We start from the raw sequence: 26,030 nt of genomic DNA, 5'->3' as shown, positions 1-26,030 counted from the left end.
GAGAAGATTCCCAAACCATCAATAGAAAGTATCATTACTTCTGCACAGCAGAGAACTATGGAAACCTTCAGAAATATTACACTTCAGTAAAATTTGTGAACATTTAAACTTCCATAAAATATTCTAGCAGAGCTCCGCAATAACCTTTCAAGTTGCAGCCTTACTTATGTATTAGAGAGATAAGTCACTAAAGTTAAGACAACACAAAATAACTTTTATACTTTTGTATTAGATACAACCAACAAATTAAAACACTTCTCTCAACTTTAGGAACTTGCACAGCATACGGACTCAGCCACACCTAGATATACCCATATACACTAAAGCTGGGGTACCTTCACAATAGCACTGGAAATGTAGATGTACAAAAAACCCAAACTAATTCCTTCCCCTCCCCAAGCAAACAAGCTAACCAGAGGCCAGCTAATTTTTCCCATTTGTGGAATTGGGAAAAAAAAAAAAAAAAAAAAAAAGACGAAGGACAGAAAGGGGATGACTAACTTTGCTTTCATCAGAAGAAAGATTTGCTTTTATAATGTTTTATCTATTTTTCATCCTTTGCTTTTCATATAAAATGCAGGAAGACTTTATTAGGAACATAACCATTGATGGATATAACATACAGACCAGTATTGTTGTGTAGGAATTAGACAGTCTCTGTCCAGAGCTTTTCAAAGTTCTTGATCTTCCCTTGATGAAGAGAGAGAGGTACCTGCAAAAAGGATGATCATCTTGGCTGGTCCAGTTCAATAGTTCACAAATTATGGCTTCTCCCATCGTGCTGGGCTTTGAATAAACTGGAAATACTTTTGGAACATCTGATCAGTCTTCTTCATTCTATTTAACTGTATGCTGCTCTGTATGTCCCTGCAATTCTTTAAAGAAAAAAAGACCAAGAAAGTCCTATAACCCACTACTGAAGGAACCATACCAGTTGTTACAGACTTTAAACACTAAACCTGAAGACATGCGGGCTAATTATAAGATAAATGACAGTGATAACACTACATGTTCACTAAACCAGACAAGCTATCAATACGTCAACTGATGGTTACAATTAGGTATAGGCATAGGATTCTGCTGAAAGGAAAAAAAGCTGGATATCAAGACACAGAGGCAAAAATTAAAAGCACTGATACAAAACTGAAGTGATGAAAACAGTACAGAAAAATGAAAATTTTGAGGTAATAGGGAAGGGAGTAGGAAGTTACACATGCATACCATATTCAGAAAGTGATGGGGGGGTGGAGCTCATTTTAATTATAGGTTTCAAATTTAGTCTCATACTAAATAAAATTAGCTTTCTGAAATTCCCTCCACGGTTGGGGGGGGGGGGGGGGAGTGTAAGATTCGTGGGTTGAGATAAAGACAGTTTAATAGGACAGAAAAGGAAGGGAAAATAATAATAATAATAATGATAAAAGAATATACAAAGCAAGTGATGCGCAATGCAATTGCTCACCACCCGCCGACCGATGCCCAGCCAGTTCCCGAGCAGCGGTCACCACCCCCCAGTTTATATACTGAGCATGACCTCATATGGTATGGAATATCCCTTTGGCCAGTTTGGGTCAGCTGTCCTGGCTGCGCCCCCTCCCAGCTTCTCGCTGGCAGGGCATGAGAAGCTGAAAAGTCCTTGACTAGTGTAAGCACTGCTTAGCAACAACCAAAACATCAGTGTGTTATCAACATTATTCTCCTACTAAATCCAAAACACTGCACTGTACCAGCTACTAGGAAGAAAGTTAACTCTGTCCCAGCCGAAACCAGGACACCATTCAAGGAAGATCTTGTGAACTACCTAGGAAAGTGGACTACCATGGACAAAGGCATCCAGTACCTGAGAGACTTAGCGGTGCTGGAAGTCATCTAGGATGACATAGACAACAACGATGTCTCCAAAAGATCTGGATGACATCCTATGTATGCAAGCCATGTGGAGGAAGGTGATCCAAAAATGCAACAGTGTCATTCTAACAGCTTGGCAACAATGTATTGCCCAGATCTGGATGCACCAACTGTGGAGAGAGCATCTTCCTGGCTCCAAATCATTGAAGAAAATCCCTCTCCCTCCTTGTTCCCACAGGCCAACGCTTTGGCTCTCAGGAGCGCACCACGGAACCGGTCCCCTCCCACCCTGTTCAGAGGGAAAGGGAGCCCCAAGCGCACGCCACGTGGCACCCTAAAGTTCTGTGCTGGTTTTGGCTGGGATAGAGTTACTTTTCTTCATAGTAGCTAGTATGGGGCTATGTTTTGGATTTGTGCTGGAAACAGTGTTGATAACACAGGGATGTTTTAGTTACTGCTGAGCAGTGCTTACACAGCGTCAAGGCCTTCTCTGCCTCTCACACCACCCCACCAGTGAGTAGGCTGGGGGTGCACAAGAAGCTGGGAGGGGACATAGCTGGGACAGCTGACCCCAACTGACCAAAGGGATATTCCATACCATATGACATCGTGCTAAGCAATAAAACTGGGGGGTGGAGGTTCACCAGGGCTGCCGTTCCTTGGGGGCTACCTGGGCAGTGCTCGGTTGGTGGTGAGCAATTATGGTGTTTTTTTTTTTTTTTTCTATCACTTGTTTTTCTTGGGTTTGTGTTTTGGGCTTTTCCCTTCCTCTTCGTTGTTTTATTCCCCCCCCCCCCCCGTTTTTTTTTTTTAATTATGAAACTGTCTTTATCTCAACCCCTGAGTTTTCTCACTTTTACCCTTCCGATTCTCTCCCCCATCTCCCTAGGACAGGGGAGTGGGTGAGTGGCTGTGTGGTGCTTAGCTGCCTACCAGGGTTAAACCATGATAGGTGCTTCCTGCGTGACCAGGGGAGGACATGAAGAAGTGGGATGGTGAGCCCACCTTTAAGCCGGAAGCCCATGTACACGAACTGAGGGGGAAACACAGCTGTTAAGAAGGGGCCACCCAAGAAGGCTGTCAGCTTAGTTGCTGTAGAGACACAAGGCGGCAATCAACGATCTCCCAGACACAGAAGGACTGAGATCACCTTCCTTGATTCTGGTGAGGGGAGTTCTGGTCTGGCACTGCAAGGGTCAGGCAGTGAATACTCCGACCAGGAACAGGAATAGAGGGTCCCTGCCTTCAGCCAGGAGGAGGAAAGGGATGACCAGGTATACTGGACTGTGTAGATTTGATGGCCTGGAACATCAGACCAACAGAAATACAAGGCTTTGGTAGACATCGGTGCACAGGAGACAAGCAGCAAAAGCACCCTACTCTGACTGGCCTGGAGGCGCTGTGTATACATAGTGTAGACTACCCCAGGATAGGGTACTTCAAGGACCCAAAAGTGTAGCGGTGGGCTTTTGGTATAGCCACCATGAACACAGAGAAAATTAAACAGCTGTCTATCTTGCCTGGTCTCTCAGAGGACCCTTCTGTTGTGGGGCTGCTGCAGATCAAAGAACAGCAGGTGCCGATTGCTACCACAACAGTGCACCGGTGACAATATTGCACCAACCAAGACTCCCATGGATAAGCCGATTCATCAATTAGAGAACCAAGGAGCTATCAGCAAGACTCACTCACCCTTTAATAGTCCCATAGGGCCAATGCAAAAGTCTGACGGAGGTGGACTATCATGGCCTGAATGAAGTCACGCCACCACTTAGTGCTGCCGTACTGGACATGCTAGAGCTCCAATATGAACTGGAGTCAAAGGCACCCAAATGGTATTCTACAATTGACAATGCCAATGTGTTTGGGTTTTTTTTCCCCCTCAATTCCTTTGGCAGAGTGCAGGCTACAGTTTACTTTCACATGGAGGGGTATCAAATACACCTAGAATCGACTGCCCCAGGGGTGGAAGCACAGTCCTACCATTTGTCATGGACTAATCCAAACTGCACTGGAACTGGGTGATACCCCTGAATATCTACAATACATCGATGACATCAGCATGTGAGGCAACAAAGCAGAAGTGCTTTAAGAAGGGGGGAAAAACCCAAATAATTCAGATTCTTTTGAAAGCTGGTTTTGCCATTTAAAAAAAAAAAAAAAAAAAAAAAAGCCAGGTCAAAGGACCTGCACAGAAAATCCAGTTCTTGGGAGTTGTCGTGGTTTAACCTCAGTCGGCAACTGAGCACCACACAGCCGCTCACTCACTCCTCCCCCCACACACACCCCCCGTGGGATGGGGGAGAGAATTGGAAGAGTAGAAGTGAGAAAAACTCATGGGTTGAGATAAAAACAGTTTAATAATTGAAATAAAATAATAAATAATAATAATGTAATAATAATACACAAAAGTGATGCACAGTGCAATTGCTCACCACCCACCGACCGATGCCCAGCCAGTCCCCGAGCAGCGGCCCCCCTGGCCAGCTTTCCCCCTGTTTATGTACTGAGCATGACGTCACATGGTATGGAATGTTTCTTTGGCCAGTTTGGCTGTGCCCCCTCCCAGCTTCTTGTGCACCTCCAGCCTTCTCGGTAGAGCATGGAAAACTAAAAAGTCCTTGGCTAGTGTAAGCATTACCTAGCAACAACTAAAACATAGGTGTGTTATCAACATTGTTCTGGTCCTAAATCCAAAACACAGCATTGTACCAGCTACTAGGAAGGAAATTAACTCTATCCCTGCCGAAACCAGGACAGGAGTAAAATGGCAGGATGGATGTCATCACATCCCTATGGATGTGATCAACAAGATAGCAACTACGTCCCCACCAGCTAACAAGAAAGAAGCACAAGCTTTCCTAGGCCTTGTGGGATTCTGGAGAATACATATTCCAGGTTATAGTCATCTTGTGAGCCCTCTCTATCAAGTAACCCGAAACAAGAACTATTTTGAGTGGGACTGTCATGGTTTAACCCCAACTAAGCACCACACAGCTGCTTGCTCACTCCCCCCCAGCGGGACAGGGGAGAGAATTGGAAGGGTAAAAGTGAGAAAACTCACTTGAGATAAAGACGGTTTAATAATTGAAATATAATAATAACAATAAATTGTAAGGAAAAGGAAAATAACGAAGAGGGAGAAATAAAACCCAAGAAAGGCAAGTGATGCAAATGAAAACAATTGCTCACCACCAACCAACAGATGCCCAGCCAGTCCCCGAGCAACAGCCCCTGTGCCATCCTCCCTCCTAGTTTTATTGCTGAGCATGATGTCATATGGTATGGAATATCCCTTTGGTCAGTTGGGGCCAGCTGTCCCAGCTGTGTCCCCTCCCAACTTCTTGTGCACCCCCAGCTTACTTGCTGGCGGGGCGGTATGAGGAGCAGAAAAGGCCTTGATGCTGTGTAAGCACTGCTCAGCAACAACTAAAACATCACTGTGTTATCAACATTATTCTCATCCTAAATCCAAAACACAACACTATACCAGCTACTAGGAAGAAAATTAACTCTATCCCAGCCGAAACCAGCACAGGAGCCCTGAGCAACAACAAGGCTTTGAACAGATAGAGCAGGAGATGGCTCGTGCAGTAGCCCTTGGGCCTGTCTGGACAGGACCAGCTGTGCAAAATGTGCTCTACACTGCAGCTGGGGAGCATGGTCTCACCTGAAGCCTCCAGCAGAAAACACCAGGAGAAACCTGAGGTCGACCTCTAGGGTTTTGGAGCCAGCGGTATCAAGGATCAGCAGCCCACTACACCCTGACTGAAAAAGAGATACTAGCAGCATACGAGGGGGTTCGAGCCGCTTAAGGAGTAGTCCGTACAGAAGCACAGCTCTTCTTGGCACCATGAATGCCTGTACTACACTGGATGTTCAAAGGAAACATTCCCTCTACACATCACGCAACCAGCGCTACAAGGAGTACGTGGGTAGCGTTGATCACGCAACAAACTCAACTGGGGAAACCCAACCACCCAGGAATTCTGGAAGAGATCATGGACTGGCCAGAAGGCAGAGATTTTGGAGCATTGCCTGAAGAGGTGGCTTGTGCCCAAGAGGCACCACCATATAATGAGTTATCAGAAGATGGAAGGCATTATGCTTTGTTTACTGATGGATCCTGTCGTGTTGTAGGAAACCATCGGAAGTGGAAAGCTGCTGTATGGAGTCCCATATGACAAGTTGCCAAAGCCCACTGAAGAAGAATGTGAGTTGAGACCGTTTGCAGAAGTGAAAGCCATCCAACTAACCCTAGAGATTGCTGAACGAGAAAAGCAGCCAGTACTCTCTCTCTGTACTGACTCCTGGATGGTGGCTAATGCCCTATGGAGGTGGCTACAGCAGTGGAAAAAGACCAATTGGCAGCAGTGCCAAGATAAACCCATCTAGGCAGCTGCATTGTGTGACTGCTCACTCAACTCCTGCTCAGATTTTGGCTAACACAGCTCATGCTAAAGGGCTGATGTATGTTGGGAGCGGTGACATTAGTTCAAAGCCAGAGCACCATGTAGACAGGACAGGTGGCCAGAAAGTGCTAAAAGGCCATTATACAGCCATTATCACCTGCAGATTGCTGTCTCCTGCAGCCATCATCGTTGCATATTGAGTGTCTGGCAGTTTCATCAGAATCTGCTAGCTCATAGAAATGGTATAGACCAAAGTTCCAAGTTAGAAGGTATAAAAACATTAGCTTAGCTAAAAAACTTTTGAAGCGGATCCAACAGCAGCTGGACTGCTGAGGTGGAGGAGGAAGGATGAGCACTCTCACCGTCAGCTAGGTAACTATTTTGCTCATAGGTGCATGAGTTTATGGGTTATAAGTTATGAAACCTCATGACTTATATGGTGAATAAGTGAATTCACATGATAGACTAGTCTGTGCAAAGCAGATTGAGTCCTTGTTTGTCAAGTTCATTATATTTCTTATATGAGCTCGTAAAATAAAGTTTAATTTACAGGGTACATTGTCCTGTAAATTTGAGAGATCCAAAGGGACCGTGACACACTGTGGCAAGACATGGCTGCCTGAGTAGAAAATATCGCTGTGAAGGTACAGCATGTAGATGCTCACATGCCCAAGAACCACACCACTGAAGAACATCGAAACAACGAACAGATAGACAAGGCTGTCAAAATTGGAGTGGCTCAGGTGGACCTGCACTGGGAGTGTAAGGATGAGCTATTCGTAGCTCGGTAGGCCCACAAGACATCGGGGCATCTAGGGAGAGATGCAACATACAGATGGGAGAGGGGTGGACCTGACCATGGAGACCATCACACAGATCACCCATGAATGTGAAACATATGCCACAATCAAGCAAGTCACATGAGTAAAGTCTCCCTGGAATAAAGGGCAGTGGCTAGGTTTTTGATATGGCGAGGCCTGGCAAATTGACTATATTGGACCACTGCCACAAACTTGCCAAGGCAAGCGCTACATACTCACCATGGCAGAAGCAACTACTGGGTGGCTAGAAACATACCCTGTAAACCATGCCACTGCCCAAAACACCATCTTAGGCCTTGAAAAGCAAGTTCTGTAGCAACACGCTACCCCAGAAAGAATTGTCAGACAGTGGGACTCATTTCTGTAATAACCTCAAACTCCTAGGCCAAGAAACACAGCATTGAGTGGGTGTATCACATGCCCTATCACCCACAAGCCTCTGGAATGACTGAGAGATATAAGACGACTATGTTGAGAGCATTGGGCACTGGGATATAAATTTAACAGAAGCCAGGGAAGAAGGGAAGTGGCTGGGGAAGGTGGTTGGATTGCTCCTCCCTTGGGAAAAGGCAAGCCCATTCATGGGGTTGTCTCTGCTCAAGGACCTGGGTGTACTTAGTGAGTAATGCAGAAGGATGGAGAGACCCAGTGTGTGCCTCAAGGAGATTTAACCTTGGGGGAAAATAAACTGTGATGCGAGTTGTATGTTGTAGGAAGTAATGTAGCAGGAACTACCTGAACCAACGAAGAGTGAGCTTCGCAAGGAACCAGATGAGTACAACAATAACCCAAACCAAGCCAGTGTTGGTGCCCAAAAATCAAACATGCTGCTTCTCCTGTCCTGAGCACCCATCTTGACAGATCTAAATAGCCAATAAGGATAATGAAAAAATAAGAAGCTATTTGACACTTAAAAAAATAAAAAGCCACAAAACATTTAATGGAGGAACCAGTTTAGAAAAAGGAATTACACAACAGTAGCTCTGTATCCAACCAAAAAGATAACAAGCTGTTCTATAAATCCATTTATTCATTGATTTGAGACACACATGGCTAAACTTCTTCCGTAATCAACACTACAGTAACTACAATCATGGCAGACAGTATTGAGTTTATTACAGGCATTAACTTGGGTCTCTATCCTACCCAAATGCTGACTGCAAAAAACTTAATTCTCTTTCTTAAATCAGCTAACTGGGGGTGGGGGGTGGGAAGAATTAGAATGAAGTTGTTGGGTAAATTAGGACTGAAGAAGCCTCCTCTAGTCACAAGAAAATGGATAAATAATTTCATTAGAAGTTACTAGCAGTGAAAGAGTAAACATTAGCATTTTGCATGGTGATGCACGACAACACCAATACAAAGATCATAACTTCTCTGTGCTTTGGGTAGGGGCTTATCAGTTCTCCCTGGGATATTAGGGAATTAAAATCAGTGGCAAGTTTAATTGCCTTTGCACAATTAAGAAATCAGTCATTTTAGCTTAGATTAAAGCAGTTCTCATGTAAATGCATTCAAGTAACTGTTTACATTGGGAAAGTAAACCAGTTAAGTGAAAGCATTTGCTGTTAAACACAAGTCTTGCCATGGGTACTACCCAATAACATGATTTTTTTTTTTTTTTTATTTCCAGACCAATAAGAGAATATTCACTCACTGCCTACGATGTTAATACAAATCTCAGCCTAAAGAGATTATCAACTTTAAATAGTGAATAGCTGCATTAGCTGTCAAAGTTAAAAAAAAAAAGTAGTAACAGCAAGGCACTAAGAAAATTCAGCATTATATTAGGAGCTCTAACTACAGCTAACTACTTTATATATATATTTATAAATTTGAAGGGTCAGTGAAAACTAGTTCTTTAAAGTGAAGTGTTGCTTGTAGAAGAGTAGTAGAGCTGTAGAGAAGAAATTAGAGCCCTGTAATACTGATAATTTAAACATTGTAGTCAATACTGAAATCATCAGCAAGGGCAAATGAGAAGAACTTAAACTGCTTACTGTACTGCTGTATTGTGGTTTTTTTTTCTTCCCTACAAAAGATTAAACCCCTCAGCATCATAACACTGTATGTTATTTTCTGTTTATGTACAGGTCTTTCAGATTTTTGGTGGAAAACAAGTAACATCCTGCATAAGTAAAAAAAAAAAGGGGGGGGGAATAAAGTTGTAAAACTGATGGCCCTTCCCAGAAGGAGAAGAAAAAGCAGAGAACTAATCATGATACTGCTGGTGCTTTTTAAGAAGTGGAAGAGAAATGCACAAAGAACTGGCTCTGAAACTAATGCATATTTGCATATCCATGAAAATAAATGAGAAGCAGCAGAACATCTTGAAGTATTTAAGAGGATGAATAACCATTTCAAGTTATTTGGTAAAGAGTTATTTACTGGACTACGGAAAAATGTACTTTCAGAGAACACCTGCATGACTGAGTATATGAACAGTTTTTGCTCAGAAATTAGCAAAACTGGTTTAAGCAAGGAATTTCTTTTAACTGAGCTGTCAAAACCAACCTGTAGCTCAAGAATTCACACTGTATTCAATGCTCATACCCCCCCCTTGCTAGAGTGTTTTTTTCAGAATGCAAGATACCTAGCATCTTGGGAAAACAACACTCCCCTTGTGAACTGGAGCAGTATTTGATAGCATTTACCAACACCTAGAAGTAATTTACAGATGTGAGAATTCAGCAGAGAAAGAAGGTAATTTTATTACGTTATTGTACTTCAAAAGATTATATAACTGGAAGGACTGCCTGTGAATAGGCTTTGAGGAATTGCCTCTACAGACAAGCAAAATGCATGCCTCAAACACTGAATTCCTCTTGTCCTGTATTAGCAGAGGTGTGAAAAATTATGGCAAGGAGGAAGTCAAGACTCTAAGAATGAAGACCATCTTGGAATCTTTTTTTTCCCCTATCATACCTTGCTTGTCCTACAGAAAATGTGTATTCATTTCTTACTTTGATAATAAACTTCTATAAAAAAATCCTGCTTCTAAATTATTTTATTTATTGTACATGCAGCACAAATGGAAAAGAAATGGGAAAGTACATTCATCAAGATAGGACTTCAGAGTGAGAACTTTTAGCACGGACAAGAGGTAGATCCTCCTCCTCTTAGCTTGAAAAAAATCTTTGCAGAAAGCTTTGTTTGACCTGAACTAGATTCAGCAACATAAACAATTATTTCTTCTATTTCCTGAGATTTTGCATAAATATAGGTATTGGTAGTAACAACAAAAAAAGTCTTTTTTTTCTTTTGGAAATACACATACTTATTTGCAGAGAGACAGATTAAATTATCTTCTAGTACTTCAAATAAGGTTGAGTCTACTGAACTGAAGTGCAGAGAAAGGGAGAAAACAGAAACCCAGAAAGGGAAAGTCAGGATCTCAGAAAGCAGGGTATCTCTCCCCTTATAAACAGGTGAGGCTTTCTGGAAGTCTATCCTATAGATAAACAGAGCACACACAAGAACAGACACCTCTGCCTTTCATGGTGCATTGGGTGTATGTTGCAAGAGGTCAGGGACTACCCTGTACCTGTCACAGCCAGTTCCAGCCTGCTCAGCAACAGATCCACCACAGGCCAAAGCTGAGCCAATCAGCAAAGCTGGTGGCACCTCTGTGAAAACATATTTTAAAAATGGGAGAAGACACCAGAGGGAGAAGGGAACAAAAAAAAGTGGAAAAACAGAGGGAACACCAAGGTCAGAACAGAAAGAGCTCCATGCCAGAGCAAATATTCCTGAAGGAACTGCAGTCTGTAGAGGACCCATGCCAGAGCAGATATTCCTTGAAAGGACTACAGCCTGTAGAGAACCCGTGCTGGAACAGAGAAAAAGTGAGAAGGAATGAGCAGCAGAGAGAAGCTGCTATATGCTGACCATAACACCCCCCCACACACTGCATCACTGAAGGGACTGAGTGTAACTTGCAGACATAACAAGGGGCGAGGGGAAGGGTTTGGAGCAAAGCTGAGTCTGGGAAAAGGGGGAGGAAAAGTGTTTTCCCTAAGCGTGTTCTCCCTAAGTCTTTTAATATTTGTTTTGTTTCTGTTTCCCAATACTTGAATCAGTAATTTTTTTATATATATAAATTGGCAATAAATTAAATTCCCCAAATTAAGTTTGTTTTGTCCGCAACAGTTAATTGTTAAGTGATCTCCCTGTCTTTACCTTGACCCACAAGCTTTCTTGCTCCTGTTCTTCCTATTTTCTCCCTCCATCCTGCTGGGGGAGGTGAGTGAAAGAGCAGCTGGGTGAGAGTTTGGCTGCCAGCCAGGGCCAACCCACCACATCCCTGCTTCATATTTAAACTTGCTTCACCCCCACCCAAACATACAGTCTCCCAGAATTGTAGTTAGAGGCCTCAGCATGACTGACAACTAGGATGTTTATTCACAGCAAAGAATCCTGTCCCAAGTCATTACCATTTAAAAATGTACTTTTCATCCAATATTGATACAGCTACATCTCTACTCATATGAAATAAGTTTGCCTCATCATCCTCTCTATACAAGCCAACACTGCTATAATTGAGTGTAGGAGTGAATCCCCCCCCCAACTTTAAACAAGTGAACTGTTAGGACAGCACATAAACCAGAAGAGAGGTTGCTTGCCCTCTGTCTTATGGCTGACACCTAACAGTAAAGTATGTTTATACTGATAAAATGGGGGGTGGGGTGTGAAGATCAAAAGAGATGTAATTCACAAATGCTAATAACAAAAAAAAAAACCCAACCAAAAAAACCCCACAAAACCACAAAAAAAAGACAGTAGTCACCTGAGGTGCCCTCAGCAGTCAATGGACCAAGAGAGATTTCTATCTTGATTCACTTCTAGAAAAAGCCTTTTCCTCAGTAGAGAGACGACCCTCTGGGATCTGAGGGCAGCCTTTGTGAATGCTCCCCCTACTCAAAAGATGTCAAGCATAAGTACCCAATGGTCTCCAGTTTCCAAATATGTCAAACACCTGTGTACTCCCTAACTCTAAAAGCATTTAAGAGTCAGATTTTTTTAAAAGTATTTGCACCACACAAAAGAGAATTTTCTGTTAAGCTGGTTTTTGAAGATACTGTCAGCATATATTTTGACAGATCAGATCTCTTTTAACTGCAGTTCCACTGATGATAAACCAACCATTAACAAAACCTCGTATCTTCTCTCAACATTAAGACAAAGATCTTCTGACTGCCCAAAATACATGAGATTAAGGAACAGGATGGGCAAACAACCATCCAGAATCATACAGATGTAGCTGACTGTCTTTTGAGTACAAGATGGGCTAGACAACCTACATCCTCCAAGCCTTAATTTCATTATTTGTATCATTCTTAGAAAATTAAAAAAGACAGTTTACTCTCCAAACATTTTAAAATTCAAGTTGAAGACCAGAGATAAATTACAGACATACAGAGGAACAGACAAAATGCTCATCAGTATGATAGGTCTAAGCATATCAGAGACCTAAGCACTGTACTGAATTTTAGTAGACATTATGTTTGATACAGCATTTGAAAAAGGATAGCAAGAAAACTTAACATAAATGTGTTGTGGGCAAAAAAAGTTTACTGATTTTTGGGGAATTTCAATCAATTTAATTTACTGTCAATTAAAAACTTATAATTTCCAATTCTGTTACTGAAACAAACAAAAAACCATGCTCACTTTCTCTCAGAAATCACAAAATCACAGAATGGTTGAGGTTGGAAGGGACCTCTGGAGGTCACCTGGTTCAATATCCCTGCTCAAGCAGGGCCACCTTAAGCTGGTGGCCCAGGACAATGTCTAGACAGAGTCTGAATATCTCCCGGGAGGGAGACTCCACCACCTCTCTGGGCAACCTGTTCCAGTGCTCAGTCACCCTCACAGTAAAAAAGTGTTTCCTGATGTCCAGACAGAACCACTGGTGTTTCACTGTGTGCCCATTGCCTCTTGTCCTATCACTGGGCACCACTGAAAAGAGCCTGGCTCTGTCTTCATTACAGCCTCCCTTTAGGTATTTATATACATTGATAAGATCCCCCCTGAGCCTTCTCTAGGCTAAACATTCCCAGCTCTCTCAGCCTTTCCTCAGATGTGAGATGCTCTAGTCCCTTAATCATCTTCGTGGCCCTTCACTGGACTCTCTCCAGTATGTTCATGTCTCTGTTGTACTGGGGAGCCCAGAACTGGACATGGTACTCCACGTGTGGCCTCACCAGTGCTGAATATATAAGGGAAGGATCACCTCCCTCGACCTGCTGGCAATGCTTTGCCTAATGCAGCCCAGGATACCGTTAGCCTTCTTTGCGGCAAAAGCACATTGCTGGCTCATGTTCAACCTAGTGTCCACCAGGACCCCCAGGTCCTTTTCTGCAAAGCTCCTTTCCAGATGGGTGGCCCCCGGTATATATTGGTGCATGGGGTTGTTCCTCCCCAGGTACACGACTTTGCCCTTCCCCTTGTTGAACTGCATGAGGTTCCTGTCAGCCTCCAGCCTGTCCAGGTCCCTCTGGGTGGCAGCATGACCCTCTGGTGTATCAGCCACTCCTCCCTTGCTGAGGGTATGCTCTGCCCAATCATCCAGGTCATTAATGAAGCTGTTAAACAGGATCGGACCCAGTATTGACCCCTGGGGTACACCACTAGTTACTGGCCTCCAACTAGAATTCGTGCCACTGATCACCACCCTCTGGGCCCAGCCATTCAGCCAATTTTCAATCCACCTCATCATCATCCCTTGCCTCTGCAAAACCTCTCCTTCCCCCTGTTCGTTCTCCAATCCCATCACCACACATAAAACAGTCTCTTAGATGGGTCAACAGGCGGTGCAGGAAAATGGGGTCAGTGTGTGGTGGTTCCTCTACTGGTAGCAGTCCCTTTAGAGTCAGACCTCTCAGCTCCTGCTCAGGCTACCGCTCGAGCTCCTGCTCTCCTCCCATTCCAGCATGGTCTTCTGTCTCCTCTTTGTTCTGATGTTATTTCTTTTCTTCCTTTTTTTTTCCTCCAGCATTTACTGCCCTTTCTTAGTTTTGTTTTCACAGAGGCACCACAAAGTTTGCCGATTGGCCCATCTTTGGCCTGCAATGGGGTTGTTGCTGAGCTGGCTGGAACCAACTGTAACCAGTACAGGGCAGTCAACAACTTTCTCCCACAGAGGTCACCCCTGCAGTCCTGCCCTGCCCCCCCCCCAACCTTGCCCAATACAAAACTTCACAAGGGAACTATTCCAGAACATGCTTTCTTCTATGCTGCTGGGAACTTCCAGATTTAAAAATCTCAATGGCAAGCATGAAATTATACAGTGGAGTTAAGTTACCTTTTTTGAACACACTAGGGAAGAATTTTTCATCAAGAAAATACATACTAAACTAGAAAAATATTTTTTGCAACAGAAATAGTTATTTGATCTTAACACATACCAGACCAGAAGTCTGATGTCCGATATCTCTTTCAGTTGTGCTTCTTAGGGTAAGAGGTCATGATCTAGTAAAGTTCATTTTTACATTTAAGTGTGATTAATACAGGTTCAGAAAAAAAAAAAAGTCATTTATATTTTTTGAAAGGGGGGGGTCAAGTTAAGGTGTAGATAGGTGAAATTTTTTTTTTTTTTTTTTTTTTTTTTTTACAGAAATCAGCATAATTACAGCTTAGTATGCTTTAGAACAAGTCAATGAACATTACTGAAAAAGTCAAGCTTACTTCTTCATTTCACAAGTGACTGACAACATCTGGGCAAAGTAATATCACCTTAAGAAGCAGCACCAGTGGTAGACATCAATTTGCTAGGTAACGTTATACTTTACAACCTAGTCAGCGTAGTAATCTTAAAACAGAATAGTTACCCATGTTTCCTATATTATTACTTGTTCTGACCTAATAGTAGTCTGGGGAAAACAAAAAACCCACCAAGCAATACAGTGGATAGAATTAAAAAGCCTTTGAGGTACACATTCAGAGGGAATTGTCATCTTAATAGGCTACACCCAAAGTTACATAGGGATCTTGGGATTCAGGACTATGTCTGAACCACTAGGAAGACTCTGAAAACAGAAGGATGAGAGATCAACCAGTGACCTTAAACATAGCAACACATTTTATTGGAGCACTTTCATCCTAAAGCATTTCCAAACTTGCAGATACAAGCAGTCTTAAACTTAAGCAGACAGATGGGCTCCCCAGAACTCTGACACTAAATCAAACAAACCAAAAACTCCAAGAAGGAGCATTAAGACTAGCCAGGTTACCACACACCACTGATCACTCCCAGGAAATGAAACTGCAGGGACTGAATCCAAGGCACTTCGATTAAAGTAGCTGGCACTGTTAGTACAAGGGGACTATCAGCTACAACATGGTCAAAGAATAGGATCTGCATACAGCTATGCCAGAAGAAGTGACAGTGAAAACAAAGAGATTACTTCAAAGATGGCAAGCGAACTCAACAATTGGTCACAATGATAAAAATGTTCTCGCTATAAATGGCTACTCTAAGTCATCCATATAAAAACAACTGGAATATTATTAGTAAACAAAGATATGAAGTTCTCCTCTGTTCAAACTACCACCTGCAATTGAAGGTCTAAAGTTCAGCAGCTCATCTGCATGTTAAGCATTGTTGAAATCCATAGAGCTACTCTTAATTTTAAGATCTACTCTCACCACTATTTGGAGGTGCAGACCTTGAACAGCACATAAGAGCATTCAACATTAAAAAAAAAAAAAAAAAAAAGACAGATACTAAAAGCTAACCCTAGCAAAAAAGACTATAAAAACCTACCTGTAAATATTTACAGTATACTGTCAGTAACTCTTATTTTACAGATAGATCTCCAAGAAAATCCCATCATAAAAGATAATTTAACAACACATCTCAACCACCTTGCAATAACTGCAAATAACAGAATGCAATTAGGTAACGTTTAAAATCTAATATAGTCACCACAGTTAATGACAACAATTTGTAATGGTTCCACAACCTGATGAAATACATACAGTAAAGTTTCCAAGCAAGCAAGTCAAACAAGACCTCGCATAACATGGATTTACAGCAGTTTTACAACATACGTTAAACAAAAGAAATATAAAAAGGCATTCTCCTCAACCTCTCTAATAGCCAAATCAATTCACCTCCTAAATTCTGCATACCATCACCAATTCACATTTTAGATTAGGACAGAAAGTTAAATCCAACCACTGTCACATGGTGAAAACAGTAATAAGTACTGTATATTATTCAATTAAATAATTTCATAATTACTTGAAAATTACTTTAGCGATCCCAGGCCCATTTTTCACTGTTCATAGATAAAATACAAATTAGTTAACTAATTTGTTAATTAGTTAACAATAGTTAAGAGTAACTGAGTGCTGCACAAATCCACTGACGTATCAAGTTACAGACTTTTGCTCAGACTTTTCCATCTAGAAATATTACAGTTGGCTTGGGAGCCGTGACATGAATACACATTCCAAAATGCAATTCGGATGACTCCACTCAAGTTTTACATTGTGGTAAACTCAATACTAAAATTTATTTTCTCCTCCAATTAATCAACACTTGTTAATGGGGATGGAAAAAGTGGGAGAAAAAACAAACACAGATTAAAGAAATTATTAATATATAATACTTAATTCTAGCATTAAAATGCAGTAACTACTTCTATCTCAATAAAAACTATGATTATGCTATGCCAGTGCTTCTCCACTAGAAGCTTCCAAAGCAAAGCAGCCAAAGTAAAGAGTTAGGACATTACTTTAAGGCACTGCTCTGATAGAAGTCATAGCTATCAATGTGCACATGCTTTGAATAAAGACTGTGTTTTTAAATATAATATTTGAAAAATGAAACATTTACTATGAGTTACAGTAACACATGTTTAGAAAGCATCACATCCTTTGCACCTTGAGCATTCATCCTTAAATTAAAACCTAGATATGCTGTTCCCCAGCAGATCATTTTAGATATGCCCAAGAAATTAAAATGTTATTTTGGCTTTATGTCATTAAAAAAAAAAAAAGCAATAAAATATAAGCTATTTTCATCGAAGCCAGAAGAGGGTAATCTGAATAACTGAGATTGGGAGGTGCTGAACTGAACATTTGCCTTGTGTTAGGAGAGGCCAGAAACATGCTGTCTTGTAGTTCAGTATCGCACTTCAGTTCACAATGCCATACCTTTTCTTTTTTAAGAAAAAAGTGCTCCTTTTAACAACAAAAAATTTGCTTCTGTTTGTGCTATTGTCATCACAAGGGCAAATTAATCTGTGACAGAAAACTAGCAACACAAAGAGACCTGGCAAGTGTTAATTCCAGTTTTATATCCTGTGATCTGCGAGCTATTTAAGATACTGACAAGGAGATACAGAGAAAGCCAAGAAACCCCAAAAAACCTATACTATGGTTTTTCACTACACAATGCCTATTCTAACATAACTAGTTCAGGTCTTTTTAATAAGACTGTGCCGAGTTGATACCTTATATTGAACTACATCCTAAAATTAAAGAAACGGCACTAGATCATTTCGCAAGCACAATACAGTATTTAATCTCTGCCAGCACTTTCGTGCACCAGTCGTCCCGTGTCCCCCCCCCCCGAGATACGCGCATTCCAATCAAGCCTCTCTCAGCAGGGCTCAGCCAATTCTCTCCCTCCCTCCCTCCAGGCCTTGCTAGGTTCCCAAATCCCCTCTGATTTTAGGTTTCATTTTGTTGTAAACAGCAAAACGAAAGGAGAAAGCCTCCAAAGCGAGGATCCTTACCCTTGAAATCCCGCCATGTGCACAATAAGGAAGGTGAATTGTTTTCCCTTTTTTTTTTTTAATGGGAGATGAAGGGGAAGAAACAAAAGCCTAAACGGAGGCGAGGCTAAGCGGCGGAGACAGAGGGAGAAAGAGGAGAGCCTGGTGAAGGAGCAGGGCGAGCGTCAGCCATGTTGTGTGTGTTGGTCCAGTATTTACAAACCTGCAGCTGCAGCAGCGTTTTGAGTCTGGGAGAGAGGGGAAAGAAGGGAGGGGGAAAAAAAGGAGAGGAGGGAGGAGAGAGAGGGAATCGAGGGAGGAGGGGAAAGCGGCGGCAGCAGCAGACAAAGGAACCCAGCAGAGCGCGAGCAGAGCGCGCGCATACACACACACTCTGGGTGTCCCAGACAGCGGCAGTGGCGTGTGCAACCCCAGCGCTGCCAGCCCGGCGCGTTAGCAACTCTCCCAGCTCCAGCCTTTGGCTACTGCGGCGCGGCCGAGCTCCGCCACCACCCCCACATTCCCTTCACCCTTTTCTCGTGGGGGGAGCGGACGGATGACAGGGCAAAGACATACCTCCCTCCGCCTCCCCCAACGTGCACTATCGACAGAGAGGCTTATCTGCCGGGAGCCCCTCAGCGGGCCCCAGCTCACAGTACAATAGCTCCACAGAGAGGAAGGGGGGGATGTGCAGCTGCGACCCCTCCCCTCCAGCAAGGGACGGGGATGTGTGGGTGGATACCGAGAGGGGCCGTGCCAAAGGAAGGCAGCAGTCCCCCAGAGCCCGGAAGAGTGGGGGTTGCCAAGGAGCCGGGGCGTTACGTGGGAAGGGAAGATAGAAACGGCAACACGAGCCCGAGGGCCCCCACTCTCACCCGCCTCCCGCGGCTTCCGGGCGGGCCGCTGAGGCGGGCAGTGAAGAAGAAAGGGTAACAGAGACGGAACACCGCAAGTATATAAATAACGTCAGCCTCGGAGGAGGGGAGGAAAAGCTAGGAGCAGCGGCTCCAAGCTCATCCCACAGCGACTCCCTCCGGCTCTGCCCGGTACTAGGTTAGGCTAAGCCAGGCCAAGGGCGGCGCGACGGGCTGCACTTTCCCGCTTCCCCCCCCGCATTCGCTACTCACCTGCTGGGAGGATGTGCGCCTAGGAGCGCCAGGAGGACAGCCTAGGAGTGTTAGCGCTGCAGCCGCAGCAGTCCTCCTGTCTCACTAGGCCACTCAGATTCTCTGCGGCAGCAGTAGAGACAGCTGCTCCCCTTGTCTCGTTTGTCCCCCTCCGTCGTCACTACTGCTGCCTCCTGTTCGCCTCTGCCACATTTGGATCCTCCTCTCCGTACGCGAGCTCCACTGCCAGGATAGAGGCCTCTTCACCTTCCTGCCAAATAGTGAGCTACCCGCATCGAGACGTTCAAAACACAGGGCCGGACACCGCCCTCCTCCCCTCCACCAACGCGCAGGCGCACTGCAAATTCTGAACTGCGACAGGAGCGCAGGAAGCAATCCTCCACCCAGTCCACCACTACTCGCTAGCGCGCAGTCGCGCCCGTAGCTGCTGCCGCTCCTCCTCCTCCACTGCCATCTGTCGGCGGTCGTAGCTGAGGGTGGTGTGGACTCGTCCGCAGATGGTTGTCTGTTGGCCCTTCTCCAAACGCAGGCCACTAGGCCCTGGGGCGGTGAACGTCTGCCTTTCCCCTCCCGTCCGCCCGCCCGCCCACCGCGGTGGATCCAGTGCTGCCTCGCGAGGTGGCCACAGTGCTTTATGGCAGCGGTACCGCTTCCCTAAACAGGCCTTGAGAGCCAGCGGCTCTCCGCTGCCCCCTCACCATCATAGGAAAGAAAATGTGTAAGCCGTCATAAGAAAGAAAAATCAGCTATGGATATCCTGTGTTACAAATTCGGCCCGTGCCGACTGAGGAGAGAGGCTAGGATGCAAAGTATAGAATTACAAAGGTAAATATTTATTCTTGTGCATGAGATGTCTCAGCCAAACTGGGTGCACCCAAGGGATTTTTCTTTAGGGGTTTTATACCTTACACTACAAGGGTATTATATGAATCATCCAATTACCTACTAATGCATATTTCTAATTATCCAATCATAAACGTGGTACAGCATAGCAACATACATTACAAAAATATATTTTGTAGGTCTTGCAGCATCATTATCTGTCAGCGTCCTTGTGGTTTATCTGTTAATCCAGATATTTCCATCATCAACTTCTGCAAAGTTATTAGGCATCAGCAATTCATGTTTCTCTTAGATATGGATCCTTCAGTTAAGGAAACCTCTGTTCTTGCAAAAATTATCTTAGTCAATTGCTTGTCCTTAATAGGGGTCTTGGGTCTCCAGATAATGACGCAGCAATTATACGCTAATAATGTTCTTAGCTCCTAATGAATGTGTGGTCTCAATAATTTATATCATGCCTACTAGAAATGAAAATAAAGATTTAGACAAAATGGTAAAAATAAGATGCGCTGTCACCAAATCATAGTCTATCACATTTTCTACATTATTCAAGGATATAACTTCAAGTGCTGTTCATAGCTTTAGATTGACAAAGAACAAAATGGAAAACGTCTATAAGTAAGATTATGTTCTTCTCTGTCAAATCAAGTAATTGGTTCAAAAATCAAAACAGGTGAACAGCTGAGGTACAGTCTGCCTTAACAAATCTAATGGGTATTTTTTTCAAAGTAGACCTTGGCAGGTATAGCATGACATGATATGACATTTTTCTGTTACAACATCATAAGACAAAGAAACTTCAATGCATGAAGACAGCCATGAAGAGTTGTTTATTTGAGTCAAGAAGAGTTTGATTGAAGGCCATCATATTGTGAAACCAAAATGCAACTTAACCTAATTAATAATATCCTGAAAATTTTCCTTTTTTTTTTTTTTTTTTAAGTGCTGTTGTCACCTGATGCTATGGGGACAGATAGGTTCTTTTAGGGATTCTTGGCAGAATGATGGCGACACTAAGTTGTAGTTTCAATTAAAGCTTTATTTTTTAACAGAGTTTTATGATTAGCATAGCATAGAATCTTATGATCAGAGTAGCACAGTATTTTTAATAAGCAGAATCAGTGTAGCATAATTTTATAAGTAGCATAGCACAGAATTTTATAGCATAGCTTAGCTTATGGTTTCTAATCACCTGGACCCTCTGCAGTTTGGGTCAAATCTTAATACTTGGCTTGCCGTATCAATATAACAATCATAATCTAGATTTGAAATATGCAAAAGAATATGAGTCACTTAATCCTCGGAAGAAGCAGATGACGGTGGAGGCATCCCTGACCACTGGGGGATCACGGGTTTTGCTGTCCAGCAGCAGTTCCAGTCCAAGTCCCACTTAGGACTTGTAACTACTTGATTTTACAGACAGTGCTCTGTGTGCTACTACGCTTCCCTGTTCTGTGTCAGGGTCACCACCACCTGGTTGGCCAGGTGCCTGGGACCTTCAAGGCCAATAAGGAGGGGAGTAGTCAGCCTGGTGCCCAGAAACCTGGAGGCCAATAGGGAAGGGGAGACGAAGTCTGCCTAGTGCGCGGGACCTTCAAGGCCTGATGAGGAGGGAAAAGGGGACCAATACATGACCAGCTTGGTTACAGAGAATGGCTGTTTACCTTATAAAATGGCATTAGTTATGCTAACCATATTACCAGGGGTCAGGAGCAGGGGGTACTGGTCACAGCTGTACATAAACTTCCTAGTCTTTTTGGATGCTTTGAAGTACCACCTAGTTTGGTTAGGAATAGAATGGCTGAACTCTTCCAGAAGCTTTGAATGCTATTGAGTAGCTTTGGGTGAGAACCAGGTTCCCTCTGGTCCCAGAAAATTTTGCTTTCTTGATTTCCTCCCAGCCTAAAGAGAATCAGCCTTAATTACTGAAAAAAATCACAGCCCTCTTGATTTGATGGTAGAATCAAGAACCCTCAGAATTCAAGTGGCCAGATCCTTGCTTGATCTGAATTTGAAGGAGGAATGATATCTTGCTTCTGAGCTTGATCTTCAATTAATATCTTTAAATGCTGGGATCAATCAGACACTTTTGCTTTAATTTAACCTTAAAGGAGCAGTTATCCATTTGAGATAACTATCTGGCTACCTGGCTAATTTGTCTTTTCCAAGCAAGCTACTATAAAGCTATCACAGGAATTATTTAAAGTCAACAGAAACAGAGGCCTCCTTCCAATGTGTTTGCTCTCTGACATGGTTACAACATTGATGAAATTTATCATGCCAGCAGGAATCAACCATCTATCTTTTAGCAACTTGAATAAAACAGCAATAAGTTTCAAATTCAGGTGATGTCAATTAAATAAATAGAATAGTTCCAGTTGAAAGGGACTTACAACGATCATCTAGTCCAACTGTGTGACCACTTCAGGAAAATTTGCCTTCTTTAAGCAAATTCTTGCATACTACAGGAAGTGGTGAATAAAGCCCAGCTTTTAAGAGAAATGTTCCAATTACTACTAAATTAAAACTCAACTGTATCAGATATTACTTCCTTCTGCCAGCAGTGACTTCTGAACAACATATTTAACTTCTAGGAACAGGCTTGTAACAAGTCAGCTTTATTTAGAATTGGAAAATATGTAAAAAAAGATTGAAAAACATATTTAAAAGAAATTAAGTCAGTACTTCAATTTGAGCAAAATCCAAAAACTAACTGAGATATAAGAGGTTGGATGAGTTCAACCTCCAGTTTATTGGGCTAGATAAATTCAACTCAGTAAAAAGGTTTTCAAAAAGCAATGACTAATACTAGAGAGCTGGTGGATTTGCTGTAAAATATATAACATATAGGTCAAGATTTTAATCCTCAAGATTTGGTCTATATGGGAAAGTTTTAGTGCTTCCCCCTCCCAAATTTCAGTATCAATCCATGATTAGATTTTTTTCTTTATATTAACAAAATTCTTCACTTTTACCAGTGTAGTTACATTGCTTTTGTTAATAAATGATCCCTACTATGTCTCAAAGAATGATAAACCACTGAAGGGGAAAAAGAGAGTCTAATAAATGTGCCTGGAGAGAAAAGTCACTGATATTAGTCAGACATCCCTTTAAAACAGATATGACTTACTGTCATGTAAGATGAGACCATTCTTCAACAGACTGTCTTTGGTCACAGCAAGACAAATGAATCATATTACTACTGCAGAAATTTAAACCCTTCTCCCACTCCTCGTTTGTATCTTTATTTCTCCCTTACACACACGCAGTACTCCTCAGGTTTTTGGTAGACAAAGTATAGCATTTTTTCCCCTAGATAACTTCCATGTAGGTAGAGAAAATCTCTATGATAGTCAAAGAAGTCCAAAATATACCTCTTATTTCCTCTTTATTTTCTTTATATGGACTTTGAAACATAAAAGGCTTGATGAGCAACTTAATTTGCAAATACTGTTAAGGGATGTTAGGAGTGTGGCCACCTCCTCCAGCTGCTCCAGCCCAGGACTCCCTCCTGTCCAGCTGCTTGAGCCCAGCCCAGTACCCTGGGCACCCAGAGTCTCTGCCCAGGCTGAGGGACTCAGCTGCCACTTATCTGTTTGCAGGTTCAACCAGTAGCAAAGCTGAACATGTTATCCCAGAGACACACACAGAGGACACTGACATGGCTGGTTACACAGACTGCCACAGACAAGGCGCTGCCTTCAACAGCACCTAACATACAGGATCCACATAAAACATAAAAATAGACAGCCAAGTCCCCTTCCTCCTCTTTGGCTAGTAGAGATAGAAAGTCACTAGCGAAAGCACACACACATTTGAGGATCCCTTGAGTACTGGCACGGACCCTCTGTCCACCTGGTACCCCTGCCCAGATCCCAGGCCCTCTTACCCGCTTCATGAGTGACGAGTGCTCTACTCACCAGCTAGTCCAGCTTGATGCTCGATAGCAAACATGCATGCACTCACAAGCTCATCCCACAGGCACTCCACATTCACAAGTCCCTCTGGGCATACCAGCATTGACCCTTGCCTGCCTGATACCCCAGCCCGGACCCGAGGCCCCCTCTGCTACTTGCTGGCAAGTACAGCTTGAAGTTTGCTAGCGAATACACATGCACACCCACACACCAAGTTTGGGGAAGATACAGACACTCGACTGCCCCCCAGCTGCCAGCACCAGGCACACAAGCTGTGACCTGCAGTCCTGCTCCAGCCACTGGCATTGAGCCTCCCACTTGCCTCACTCATGCTGGTTCCCCCCAATAGCTGGTTTTCAGGACACACACTGTTCCCACCCCAGTGGCTGGAGGTAAAAGGCCCCCACTCGCTCCAGTAGCTGATGTTGAACCACCCCCACTCACTCTAGTAGCTGGCACTACAGGCTGTGGGGCGCCTATACCCCCAGTCTGACTCTAGTAGCCGGCACCAAATTTCACTCGCACACACACAGGTCTCACCAGTATCTGGTACTGAGACCCCTGCCACTTGCTCCAGTAGCTGACACGACAGGCCAGGGGCTCCTACACCCCTGGTTTGACTCCAGTAGCTGGCACCAAATCCACTCACGCTGGTCCTCCCAGTAGCTAGCACCTAGTCCTTTCATAGAATCATAGAATCATAGAATCATTGAGGTTGGAAAAGACCTCTAAGATCATCGAGTCCAACCGTCAACCCAACACCACCAGGCCCACTAAACCATGTCCCTAAGCGCCTCATCTACACGTCTTTTAAATACCTCCAGGGATGGGGACTCCACCACTTCCCTGGGCAGCCTGTTCCAATGTTTTACCACTCTTTCAGTAAAGAAATTTTTCCTTACATCCAATCTAAACCTCCCCTGCCGCAACTTGAGGCCATTTCCTCTCGTCCTATCGCTTGTTACTTCGGAGAAAAGACCAACACCCACCTCGCTTTCAGATCACATACACGCGCACGCACACACACACATGCCCGCAGTCATGTCAGTCCCCCTAGTAGCTGGTTTTTGGGACACACGCTGTTCCCACCCCAGCGGCTGGAGGTTAAAGACCCCACTCACTCCAGTAGCTGGCACCACAGGCCAGGGGTGCTTACACTCCCAGTCTGACTCCAGTAGCTGGCACCTAATCCACTCACACCGGTCACCCCAGTAGCTGGAACTCCGGGCTTAAAGTCTGCAGGACCCTCCCTAGATCCAGAAAGCTATGGCCCCTCCAACTACCGATGCTAGGACCCCCACTTGCTCCAGTAGCTGACACCACAGGTTGCAGGGCACCTACATCCTCATTCAGACTCCAGTAGCTGGCACCAAATTCCACTCTCACACACACACACACACACACACACACAGGTCTCACCAGTAGCTGGCACTTAGTCCTTGCAGCACACATACACACTGGATAGAGAGTGAGATTACGCAGAGTGATAGTTAAGAAAAGATTTAATAAGAAAATATAAGATAGGACAGACTCTGGTGATCAGGCGCAGGGCTCAGCCAGACAAGCCTACTGACCAACACCATTTTACATGCAACTGGCCTGTTTTATATGTAATGCAGAAGGATGGAGAGACCTGGTGTGTACCTCAAGGAGATTTAACCTTGGGGGAAAATAATCTGTGATGAGAGTTGTATGTTGTAAGGAAGTAATGTAGCAGGAACTACCTTGTGAGAGACTGAAAGAGTTAATGTCTCAAACATTGTGGTAAAACAAGTCATGGGCTGCATAGCAGCGATAAACCTTAAACAAGAGGTCAGATAACACAGGACACAGAGGGCGTGCCGGAGGGTGCGCGGTTCCATGTTCTGATAGGTTCGGCATGACAATGCACCATATATGGCCAGAGGTCATACAGAGTTTATTTGAGGAAGGGGCTCACGACCACCCCCACCAATGGCACCTGCACAAAGGATCAGGAGCTACATAACTCCCTGAGAGGTGGGGACTAGACTATAAAAGGCACAACTCCAAGGAGCTGTGCACGCGCCCATCACCGGAGGATTGCCACGTCCGTCATCGGCATCGCGGGATCCAAGGGTGGTGATCTCTCTCTCTCTCTCTCTTTTTCCTTTTCCTCTCTTTCCTTTTCTTCTTATAAATGCCTCAATAGAATCCACACCGCCTATTATTATGCTTTCCAAGTTTAAGTTGCATGTTCCATAAATAAAGCGTTTAATTGATCGCCTGGTGTCGTTTCACCTTAATTTAGCCCAAGGGAATTACAAAACCGCTACGACCCCCTGAGTCACCCAGTCTGGGTCGTAACATACCTGAACCG

General features: G+C 43.7%; 1 protein-coding gene across 3 annotated transcripts in view; it reads right to left on the bottom strand.

Moving 5' to 3' along the window:
* Positions 1 to 19,255, bottom strand: part of LOC143171989 (spindlin-Z) — a 75,493-nt gene extending 56,238 nt beyond the window's left edge. Inside the window, exon 1 of one of the 3 annotated variants that reach the window (XM_076361188.1) lies at positions 18,933 to 19,255. The gene's annotated coding sequence lies outside the window, so the exon portion shown is untranslated. Of the gene's footprint in view, positions 1 to 17,826; positions 18,074 to 18,381; positions 18,433 to 18,932 lie in introns of those variants that run through there. The other 2 variants (XM_076361190.1, XM_076361189.1) reach the window with 2 other exon arrangements.
* Between the last annotated feature and the right edge of the window lie 6,775 nt (positions 19,256 to 26,030).

This window comes from Aptenodytes patagonicus, chromosome W (assembly GCF_965638725.1).
Source record: "Aptenodytes patagonicus chromosome W, bAptPat1.pri.cur, whole genome shotgun sequence".
In the NCBI taxonomy this organism is placed as follows: Eukaryota; Metazoa; Chordata; class Aves; order Sphenisciformes; family Spheniscidae; genus Aptenodytes; species Aptenodytes patagonicus.
This window is presented reverse-complemented; position numbering and strand designations above follow the sequence as displayed.